Raw genomic sequence first — 12,533 nt, 5'->3', positions numbered from 1 at the left:
ACCTTTCCCCTTCCTTTTGCCGTATAAAACTCCTGCTTGTAGTCGGCTTTGACGTAGGTTTCGTCGTCCATTACCACGCAGTCAAACTTCGTCAGCATCGTCGTGTACAGCCTCCGGGATCGCGCTTTGGCCGTCGTATTTTGTTTATCATCGCGATTTGGAGTCACTACCTTCTTGTAAGTCGATAGTCCGGCTCGTTTTTTGGCTCGATGCACGGTTGTAGACGATACACCCAGCTTATTTGCGGCATCTCGGAGAGAGAGGTTAGGGTTTCGCTTGAAACTACCGACAACTCTCTTTGTCGTCTCAGCGGCTTCCGGTTTTCGATTTCCCCCCGATCCAGACTTCCTGGCTGTCGACAAACGTTCCCCAAACACTTTAATTACATTTGTAACGGTTGATTTGGCAACTTTTAGCGATTTTGCCAACTTTGCGTGCGAGTAGCTCGGATTTTCGCGATGCGCGAGCAAAATTTTGATACGCTGCTCTTCTTGCTTGGACGGCATTTTGACAACTGAAGAGTGAATTCCAAAATCAAAATAGGAGCAACATTCTACACACACACACCTTCAAAATGAGGGGTGTTCAGGTTTTTTAAATGCAAAATTGAAAGAAATACGTCAAGTTGATATTGACCAAATTTTGACCGTATCACCCTTTAGTTTACTAATTTTTGAGTAGGTACACTGAACGAATTTGACATATTCCTGTTATGTGGAAGTCTAATAAATTTGCGCTATAAGATAATCCATTGAAAATGATATGATTGAAAATGTGTCAGGTAAATTCTATATGAATATCTGATACATTTACAATGCTGATAATTTGGTAACTTTTATATGATCGTCATATGATAAATGAAAATCGATCAAATTATAATAATTAACTGAAATGGATTTGAAACCCATAAGCATAAGCTACACTTTTCACCACAATATAATATATGTGTCATAAATCAATCGAAGTAAAGTTTATGTGAAAATAACATGAAATTTACTTCTCCTTTTGACACATATATTTAATCGATTTCTAAAAATAAATTCGAAAAATAAACATCAGGCAGTGGGAGCTTTCACAGTTGTGCCTTTTTTTATTGTAGCTGATTTGGGATTCGATCAAGATCTGTTGAGGTGTGATGCTTTCGGTGTCTGTGCTCGATTCCACTGGGCCATGGCTGACTTCAAGATTGAGCTCGTTCAAATAGCATGAAGTAAGAACAGCTCTCCCGACATGGAATGTAGTGCAACTTTATGCTCGTTTTGCTAGAGTGAAGACAAATAGCACTGACAAATTTATGTTCCGTTTCGGTGGTGTGGTTTGTTCAAATCTTTCTTAATGCACCTGTGTGCAATAAATCAATGACTAAATTATATGATTTGATAGAACTGGCTCATGAAGTTCGAATACTACTTAGGGCTGGAATCTGAATTAGCCGTGTAGAAGGCTTACAATTAGAATCATAGCAAAGTAAATATTACAGTAGAATAATTTTTTTTTTTTTCAATCTCAATACATTCTTTTCTGGAACCAATTATCATATGAAACAATAACAAACAAAGATTATTCAATACAGTATCATTGTTGTTAGTAGTATTTAGTTCAACTAATCATTTTAATGAGTGTACGTTAACATCGTTGAAAATTGTTTCAATAATTTATAAAGAACAATCATGTAAGATGTATTTTATTGGGAGCGATATTCATCCCAGAAAAACATGCAAAAACAAATGCTTGCTGTTGGATTTCTTAAAAGGCATTTCTATATGACTATTTAAAGATTGGGGTAGATCTGTTTACAATCTTTAAACGTCAAAAATCAAAGCAAGCTACAATGAGATATACATGTTTTCCTATACTGCAAAGTTAAATGACAGTCCAGTAGTTTCTACATGTCTATTTACACGCGACATATCAACAAACGTCAAAAATCAGTAAAAGCAACTCCAATAAAATATACATGATTATCTTATAAGATATATATTTTAGTGAGCAATATTCATCATGAAAACAGGCATATTTTACTGAATTTTCTCATAGTGCAAACTTATATGATTTTCCATTAGTTTCTAGATGTCTGTTCCCACCCATGACATATCAACAGTTTTTCACCATGAAATATATCAGACAATATTCATATACTTCTTACCTTCGCTAACCACGTTCGAAGCAAAGTATTATCAAGTACTAAGTATGTGAAATTACGATAGAAATCATTCCATATCGCAGTCATAGTTTTTAAGTGATATTCCAATGGAATCTATCAATCATCACATAGAATGAATAAATCTGCTGACATTGCTATGTTATAAGATGGATCCAATAAACGGTACATGTCGATTTGTTTCAGTGTACAGTTTTGACCGATCTGGGTGGATTCTACCCAAATTTGGGTAGTTTTGAAATAGCGTATACGTTTTAGCGATTTTCAGTGAACGAAACTCAAATTTAAGTCGATCTCATCGGCCGTGTGTCGGTACTTTACTTGCCCTGAAGGATAAATACAAGGTTACATTACACACTCAACGACTCAACCCAGCTACCCCACCATGATGGCAGTGCACACTGGGCCAGAAATGCAATCTAGCGGAGCAAAATTCATAACTCCGAAATGAAGAATTTCCGCGACTTGGTGTCTTGGGCAAAGTTTCTCATCATAATAAGAACCATCTATTGACATAAACAAATAGTTCAAAACTCTTCCGAAAAGATGGCGCCACAATCTAACTTCTTTCTCTGACAATTTGGAAACTCGATGTCTTGGGCAAAGTTGTTTGCCTTGATGAAATAAACAACTCTTTTGAAGACGTAAAATTTTCACAGCCTACTGATTCCGAGTTATATGGCGTTAAAGAAAAAAAATGTCGAAAATATGCTTTTTTCTTTCAGTTTCGGTTTTTTTGCTTACACCCATATAATTTTATATTTTTCTCTTACGCAAATGCATTAAATAAATAACTTTTATGAAGAAAAATACTGGTTTAAGCTTCAAATTTTAAAAATATTGTTGAAAAACCGAAAAAAACCACAATTTTTGAACTTTAATATCTCCCAAAGCGCAAAAAATCGCAACCTGGCATTTTCAGCAAAAATTAAGCAATACTCGATAAACAAAATATCAGAATTTGAGAGAGGTATATTTTGGTGTTTTTGAGATTTCATCATTTTAGTGGGGCATGTATTTTTTTTCTATAACTTTTTTTAATGCATTAAAATTGCGTTTTGAAGACTTGACGACATAGGCAAAGTTGTTTATCTTAATAAAATAAACAACTATTTTGGAAAAGTCAAAACTCCACACCCTACTGTTTTCGAGTTATTTGCATTTAAACAATATACTTAAAATTAAAACACTTATTTTCACATTTTTTCTGTAATTCCATATAACTCGAAAACAGTAGGCTGTGGAGTTTTGACTTCTTAAGTAGAGTTGTTTATTTTATTAAGATAAACAACTTTGCCTATGTCGTCAAGTCTTCAAAACGCCATTTTAATGCATTAAAAAAAGTTATAGAAAAAAAATACATGCCCCACTAAAATGATGAAATCTCAAAAACACCGAAATATACCTCACTCAAATTTTGATATTTTGTTTATCGAGTATTGCTTAATTTTTGCTGAAAATGTCAGGTTGCGATTTTTTGCGCTTTAGGAGATATTAAAGTTCAAAAATAGTTGTTTTTTTTCGGTTTTCAACAATATCTTTAAAATTTGAAGCTTAAATCAAAATTTTTCTAGACAAAAGTTATTTATTAATGCATTTGCGTAAGAGAAAAATATAAAATTATATGGGTGTAAGCAAAAAAGCCGAAAATGAAAGAAAAAAGCATATTTTCGACATTTTTTTCTTTAACTCCACATAACTCGAAACCAGTAGGCTGTGGAAATTTTACGTCTTCAAAAGAGTTATTTATTTTGTCAAGGCAAACAACTTTGCCGAAGACATCAAGTCTCCAAATCATCAGAGAAAGAAGTTAGACTGTGGTGCCATCTTTGCGGAAGAGTTTTGAACTATTTGTTTATGTCAATAGATGGTTCTTATTATGATGAGAAACTTTGCCGAAGACACCAAGTCGCGGGAATTCTTCGTTGCGGAGTTATTAATTTTGCTCCGCTAGATCGCATTTCTGGCCCAGTGTGCAGTGGTGGTGGTGTCTCCTGGTGGGTGGGAGGTCAGGAGCTTTATCCTCAATCTGTTAAGTTGAAAATCATCCAATCCTCGTCTGCTGCAGTCGAGTAAGAGTGAGTATAAAGGGCTATATACGAAAGACGCGCAAGTCCAAACCAACTGTTGCTCCTTTGCTCACTGATGAGGAGATGATGTTAAATTGGTGCCTGATCCTGTAGCCTGAAAGTGATGAACATTATAACATTATATTACGGGAGAATGTGTGTGTGTGTGTGGGTGTGCTTGTCGTTGACATGTTGACGATTGAGCTCGTAGCTTGTGTATCTACTTGAGGTGGAAATTATAGTAATTAAGCAGGAAACTTTTTCCTATCCTTGTTTAGAGCGTACTTATCAATTAACTTTAATTGGGAGCTGGATTACTTTTTGCATCAAGCGCAAACGAGCGTGGTATACCACTCAACCATCTGATCTGATCTGAAACAAAACCTCTCATAATTATTCACAACTTCAGATTAATTGATTTCAAATTCGTTCGATTAATCTAATCTCTACGTGCCGGGAACTCGTCCTCCCCATTCCAGGCAGTGAAGATGAAAGACTCATGAACTGGTTTCCTTGAAGAGTTTCGTTCCATGACGAGAACATTATTAGTCACACATGCTGATCCGTTGCTAACCTGTGTGTGTACGGTAAACTTTTTCCATTAAAAACTTTAAGACACGAGTGCAATCGTGACTGGTATAACGATAACCAACCCTGCTCGTTTGTAATGTGCCTGATTGCAACCTGTGAAGGAGAACTATTATACATACCTGTAGCAGCAGCCAGCGGCAGCACAGGTGAGCTGTCATCGTAGCACATACATAGAGGGCCATGCATTAATTATGTCACGCTAAGTTGAGGAAAAATTGCACTTCCTAATTGGCGTTGACGGCGACTCTGTAGCTCTTTACTCCTATGGTAAAATCCATAAGCAAACGTCAGACTGTGCGTGAAACATGGCGAACTTCGTAAAGACTGGACTCGGAAAAAATGAGACACACAAAAATGATGACCAAAAATTCATTTTAAATCGGATACTTCTCAAACTTTCAGGGATAAAATTTTCAGGGATTAAATAACTATATATTAGCTATGCTTTGGCATAATTTATTTATTAAATTTCCTCCCCCTAGCTGAATGCTCGTACATTTCTCTTAGCACTGCTTATGAGATCTTGGGCGAGGCTTTGCCCATCTTACACAATTTCTCCCAGTTTTTCTTCAAAGCTTCATCGGTTTTGAATGTTTTTCCGCTTTTCTTCAACTTCTTCATTATCGCCCAAAACTTTTCGATCGGACGAAGTTCTGGTGTATTTGGCGGGTTCGCCTCCTTCGGGACCACATTAACGCCCTTCGCTTCGTATCAATCCATTACAGGCTTGGCGTAATGGCACGAAGCGAGATCCGGCCAGAACAGCGTGGGACCACGGTGAGAGCGGAGGAAGGGCAGCAAGCGCTTCTGCAAGCATTCCTCTCGATAAATCTGCCCGTTTATGGTGTCGGTAGTAACGAACGGCTTGCTGTACCGTCCGCACTCACAGATCGCCTGCCACAACAGGTACTTCTAGTATTACCCAAAATTTCATTAATTTTTACCCACGCGATAACAAGTTACACCCAAAACAAAGTGTCGCATTTTTTCCGAGTTCAGTCTTTACTATCCTTTCACACCACCGAAAAATCCCTTAAGAAACTGTCAATCTTTTCTAGAAGAGACAATTTTTCGACGGTGCCGTCAATGCCAATAGGAGATCAAATGCAAAACAAAATGTATTGTGGTGACACCTACGCTAGCGGCGCCGGTAGTGCAGTGGTAAGCGTGATTATCTCTCACCCCAGCAGGCCTGGGTTCAATCCCAGTCGGCACCGCCGGGATGTTCTGAAGCATAACATCTCTGATCACGCCTTCTTTCGGAAGGGAAGTAAAGTCGTTGGTCCCCGGTTAATGAGTTTATGGGTCGATAGGTAGGGTCCAGGTGTGGGAGCTGCCTCCCTGGCGTCGGTAGCATTGGTGCTCAACACGGAAAACAAGATCGACGGAAGAAAAAAAAGTCACCTACGTTCTGGCTCAGTAACTAAAAACGTGATGATAGTTTTGTTTTTATTGAATGAAGGTGATACCGAGGGTGATACGGAACTACTGAAAAATACTTGTTAATCACTGCGAATTCCACGGGTTTCTGCAATGAAACAAGGCGAAAATGGTAAAAAACATATCACCTACTCTATCCAACACATTTTATATGTATTTTAAAGAATAGTCTGATCGAAAATTGAGATCCAGTTTTCAAATTTGCTTTTGATTAAGGTTAAAATCTATACGTACTGAATGTAGCAATACATAAGCGATACAAATCTAAACAGATTGAAAAACATCTTTAAAGTGAATTTGTTCCAGCTGCTCAAGATCCTGATGTGGATATTACCATAGTCGATATCTTGAACTTCGTGGAAGGATTGGTTCGGCCAATCAGAGAAAGGTTCACCGTTTTTAACGCCAACGACGTAATTTTCCTTGGATACTGGAAATATGTTGCGAGTAGTATTCATATCACCGGATACGTAACACAAAGCTCCACTCCGGGCCAAGTTTCACACAAACTTACCTTTTCGTTTTTTTGTCTTGCATCCTACGACACTACATACTCTTCCAGTACGCAACTTTTGGATCTTTAATGTGTGGATTGCATACTGTTTTAATTTCATACGGGTGTCTGTAATCACAGAGTAGAATTAACCTCGTGCTCTATGACAATAAAGTAGGTTGCAATTTTTTTTCTATTCGCTTTCCGGAAAACACTAGTTTCATGTTTGCGTTGACTATTCAACTATCGGAACTAAGGCAACATTTATCCGTTTTTTCCCCCTTCTTGACGTGAAATCCGGAAGATCATAACCACTCTCCACTAACCACACTCAACTAAAATATTCTTGAACACCAGCAGGATCCTTACAAAACCGATACAAAATTAAATTTTTCAACTGTAGATCAAGTTTTGGAGCATCTCAGATTAATCAATTTATCCGGAAAAGTGAAAAAGTGCTCCGCTTCCTATGTCTCACGGCAGCAATTTCTGCTCACAACACTCTTTTTGACGTTCTCATATTCATCACCAGAGGTTGAATTGATCGCTTAGTTTCTATTAAAAATGCGTATTCGATCTGTCACTTGCGGGAGCCAATAGACTTCTTGCCGCAAGATCTCACTAAACCAACCGTGCTGGTCTAACAGTGTAAAAACGATTTGTTTATTATTTTCAACCACAAAATCAACTGTCAAAGTGTTCGACCTGACAGTGGTTTGTTTTTTATTTTCAACCAGTAGAACACATGTATTAGTGAAACTGCTCACTAATACTAACGGTGGCAGAGAAGTCTATCGAGCAAAACTGTTTCTCTTTATATCAAAGTGGTTGAAGTATTGTGATCGTCACGATAATTAAATCGATCAAAAATTAAATCAATTCAGGTAAATCAATAAAAGTTTTCTGCTATCCGATTCCAAGTATAAATCAAATACGTAATTTAACTTACCCTACTTACCAATCAGACTAAGGCCTTGTTGTCCTCTGCTGTCCGAAGAAATCAACTCCACTCTACTCGATCCATGGCCACACTTCGCCAACCTCGTAGTCTGCGAAGGGTCCGCAAGTCGCCTTCTACTTGGTCGATCCACCTTACCCGCTGCGCGCCTCTTCTTCTTGTTCATGTTGGGTCGCTTTCTAGAACCATTTTCACTGGGTCGTCGTGCGGCATTCTTACAATGTGCCCAGCCCACCGTAGTCACCCAATTTTTGCAATGTGGACGATGGATGGTTCTCCCAGCAGCTGGTGCAATTCGTGGTTCATTCGCTTCCTCCACGTTCCGTCATCCATCTGCACTGCACCGTAGATGGTACACAACACCTTGCGTTCGAAAACACCAAGGGCGCGTTGGTCTTCCACGAGCATAGTCCAGGTCTCGCGGCCGTAGAGCACCACCGGTCTAATCAGCGTCTTGTAGACAGTAAACTTCGTGCGGCGGCGAATTTTATTCGACCGGAGCGTCCTCCGGAGTCTAAAGTAGGCACGATTCCCTGCCATAATGCGTCTTTGAATTTCTCTGCTGGTATCATTTTTGGCGGTCACCAGTGAGCCCAAATACACGAACTCATCGACCACCTCGATTTCGTCACCGTCAATCTGAGCTCGGGGTGGGAGGCTAACATTGTCTTCCCTAGAACCTCTTCCTTTCATGTATTTTGTCTTTGATGTGTTGATGGCAAGTCCAATCCACCTAGCTTCAGCCTTCAGTCTGATGTACGTTTCCGCCATCGTCTCAAAGTTCCGTGCCATGATGTCAATGTCATCGGTGAAGCCAAGAAGCTGGATGGACTTCCTGAGGCTACTCGTGTCTATCCCAGCTCTTCTGATCACACCTTCTAACGCGATGTTGAATAGCAGACACGAAAGTCCATCGCCCTGCCGTAACCCCCTTCGAGATTCAAAGGGACTCGAGAGTGTCCCCGATACTCGAACAACGCACATCACTCGATCCATCGTCGCATTGACCAATCGCGTCAGTTTATCCGGAAATCCATACTCGTGCATAATCTGCCATAGCTGATCTCGATCGATTGTGTCGTATGCGGATTTGAAATCGATGAACAAATGATGGCATTTCTGCAGAACCTGCCGAATCGCGAAAATTTGGTCCGTGGTAGCGCGGGCACCCATGAATCCCGCCTGGTATTGCCCCACGAACTCTCTTGCAAATGGTGACAGGGTATCATTTTTGGCGGTCACCAGTGAGCCCAAATACACGAACTCATCGACCACCTCGATTTCGTCACCGTCAATCTGAACTCGGGGTGGGAGGCTAACATTGTCTTCCCTAGAACCTCTTCCTTTCATCCAACTTGTCACCCTTTTTGTAGATTGAGCATACGACACCTTCCATCCACTCCTCCGGTAATATCTCCTCCTCCCAAATCCTGGCAATTACCCAGTGCAGCGCTCTAGCCAGTGCAGCGCTCTAGCCAGTGCAGCGCTCTAGCCAGTGCTTCACCACCGTATTTTAATTGCTCACTTGGTAGTTGATCTACACCAGTTGCTTTGTTGTTCTTCAGCCGACCGATCTCCTCCTCAACTTCTTGAAGATCAGGGGCCGGTAGCCTGTCGTCTTCTGCGCGTACTCCAAGGTATGTTGCCGTGCCACCTTCGTTTTCTGCTGCTTCACCGTTGAGGTGCTCGTCATAGTACTGCTTCCACCTCTCAATCAACTCACACTCGTTCGTGAGAAGGTTACCGTCCAAGTCCTTGCACATATCGGCTTGCGGCACGTAGCCTTTGCGCGAACTATTTAGCTTCTCGTAGAACTTCCGTGTGTCATTTACGCGGTACAGATTTTCCATCGCCTCGCGATCTCGGTCTTCCTGCTGACGCTTCTTCCTTCGGAAAACCGAGTTTTGTCTGTTCCGCGCTTGTCTGTAACGCTCCACATTCAATCTCGTGTGGTGTTGCAGCATTCTCCTCTACTAACAGTTTGCATTCGCCGTCAAACCAGTCATTTCTTCGGTCCGGGATTGCAGTACCTAGTGCCGCTGCAGCAGTACTACCTATGGCGGAATAGATGTCCCTCCAGCCATCTTCAAGAGAAGCTGCGCCAAGCTGCTCTTCCGTGGGTAGTGCAACTTCCAGCTGCTGCGCGCAACTCCGGCGCACAGTGGCACGAATATGAATAAAGACGGTCAAAAATATTTTCTACCCTTTTTCGACGTTTTAGAGACTGGCTGTCTTGGGAGAAGTTGCTCAAAATTATATCTCGCATCTTTTGAAATACACACCTGAATAATCTTTAAGCTAGTATTACACATCCAAATTCTAACTTTTTCCAGTTACGAGATAATGGTTCCATGTCTTGGACAAAGTTGCAGAGCAGTTGATTTTATGAACATTTGCTAAAGACACCAAATTTGTACATCATAACTCTGTAGAGCTATAATAGATTTTCTTTTAAGACTACCTTAATATTGGTTTTTTGAGTTAATTGGTGCTTTTTTTCAAATTTGATCAATTTATTATGTTCTAAAAAATTGTTGGCATGATTAAAATATACAACTTTGCTGAATACACCAATGCTTTTCATTGACATCTATGTGATATACAGCCCATCAAGCGTTTTTGTGACGTCATATTCAACGGCTCGAAAAGAGGGTGGGCGGGCCCTGGCGGGGTCTAAAACTGGTTGTATTTTGAAGATTACCTTATAAAATAGTACTTCTGAAAATTTCAGCGTTGGGTACTGAGGGGTACCTAGTCAAATCTCGATTCGAAAATGTCAATATTATATACAGCCCATCGGACGGTTTTGTGACGCCATATTGAACGGCCCGAAAATATGGGAGGCGGCCCCTGGCAGGGTTTAAAACCGATTGAATTTCGAAGATTACATTATAAAATAGTACTCCTGAAAAGTTCAGTGCTGGGTTTCCAGGGTCATCTAGTCAAATCTCGAGTCGAAATAGTCAATGTTAAAGGGTGTCCACGATGAAATTGACACACACAAAATTGATTCGCAAAATTCGAGTTTTCATCCGATTGCCATCAAATTTTCAGGGATTGAGAAATAACTATTAAACTTCATTTTATCATTTTACTCGTAATTTATTTACAGTCCATACGCAAATGCCCGCACCTTGGCCTTAACCCCGGCCATAAGATTCTGCACAACCTGTGAATCAACCGTTTTTTGCATGTAAACCCATACTTTCTTCAGTTCCTCGACTGTCTTCACTACCTTAGGTCGTTTAAGAAGGTGCTGCTTCATAATCGCCCAGTACTTCTCGATGGGGCGGAGCTCCGGAGTGTTGGGAGGGTTGAACATTTTCGGCACGAAATTGACCTTATTGTCCGCATACCACTTCAGCACGTCCTTGGAGTAGTGGCATGAGGCCAAATCCGGCCAGAAGATTGTTGGGACGTTGTGGGCCTTCAGGAGAGGAAGCAGCCGCTTCTGGAGGCACTCTTTTATGTACACCTGTCCGTTCATCGTGTCCTGGGTCACGAAAGGTGCACTCCGCTTCCCGCACGTGCAGATGGCTTGCCAAACCAGGAATTTCTTCGCAAATTTGGACATCTTCTGAGTGCGGACATGCTCCGGAACGCTGAACTTATCCTTGGCCGTGAAAAACAGGTTGCCGGGGATCTGTTTGAAGTCGGCCTTCACATATGTTTCGTCGTCCATGATGCAGCATTCAACTTTCGTCAGCATGTTGAGGTACAACTTCCTGGCACGGGTTTTGGCGGACTTGTTCTGCTTCTCGTCGCGATTAGGGGCCTTTTGTACCTTGAACGTTCGAAGCCCAGCCTTAGTTTTGGCCTTCTGGACAAAACTTCGGCTTAGGTGCAGCTTCTTAGCCACATCCCTAACGGAGGCGTTCGGATTTCGGTTGAAGGCCTCAACTACGCGGTTGTGATTTTTGGTGTTGTACGGAATACTTTTTCCTTCACTTCTGGGCTTCCAAACGCTGGTCAACCGTTCCTCGAACCGCTTAATCACTCGCGACACCGTGGAATTCGCGATTCCCAACGTTTTTAGCGATGGAACGATGCGAGAGATCCTTGTTCTCGTGATGAATGCGCAAGATTTTATCACGCACGAGCTGTTCTTTCGACTCCATTTCCGTGAGTTTTGATCACAGGACTTTAAAACTTGCAGGATGTAAATAATGCACTATGAACTAAATCCACCCAAATTTTCATTAATTCTACCCAACGGTTAAAAAGTTAGAGCAATTTCATAGTGTGGCAATTTCATCGTGGACACCCTTTATATGTACCCCATCATGCGTTTTTGTGACGTCATATTCAATGGCTCGAAAATAGGGTTGGCGGGCCCTGATGTAGTCGAAAACTGATTTTATTTGGAAGATCACCTTATAAATAGTACTCCTGAAAATTTGAGCGTTGGGTACCGAGGGGTACCTAGTCAAATCTCGTTTATATATATTTAGTACAAGTTATAAACCAATGTGTGCTACGAGTGTGCTACTTACTCATGATAAAATTTACAACTATATAAAAATGCATTATCTTGAAATATAATCAATGGGTTTGTTCATCAACTGTATATTCTGAACTTTGATATTTTGAGTATGCCAATATTGAAAAAAATATGTTTTAATTACTCCTTACCTGACTATCTTCGATAATATTTTATTATTTATATAATATTGAATGAATTCATTTTGAACCACAACTTGAATACAAGTTGTTCGTGAAAAAAATCACACCTAGATAATTAAATAAACCCTATCGCTCTTTGCTATCGCCAAAACGTCAAGCACAAAATAGTCATCTGCAGCAGCGTTCAGCGATGTGCAC

Source organism: Ochlerotatus camptorhynchus, unplaced genomic scaffold (assembly GCF_037179485.1).
Source record: "Ochlerotatus camptorhynchus isolate MF236.1 unplaced genomic scaffold, CSIRO-AGI_Acam_v1.1 ptg000150l, whole genome shotgun sequence".
Taxonomy (NCBI): Eukaryota; Metazoa; Arthropoda; class Insecta; order Diptera; family Culicidae; genus Ochlerotatus; species Ochlerotatus camptorhynchus.
Note: the sequence above shows the minus strand (reverse complement) of the source record.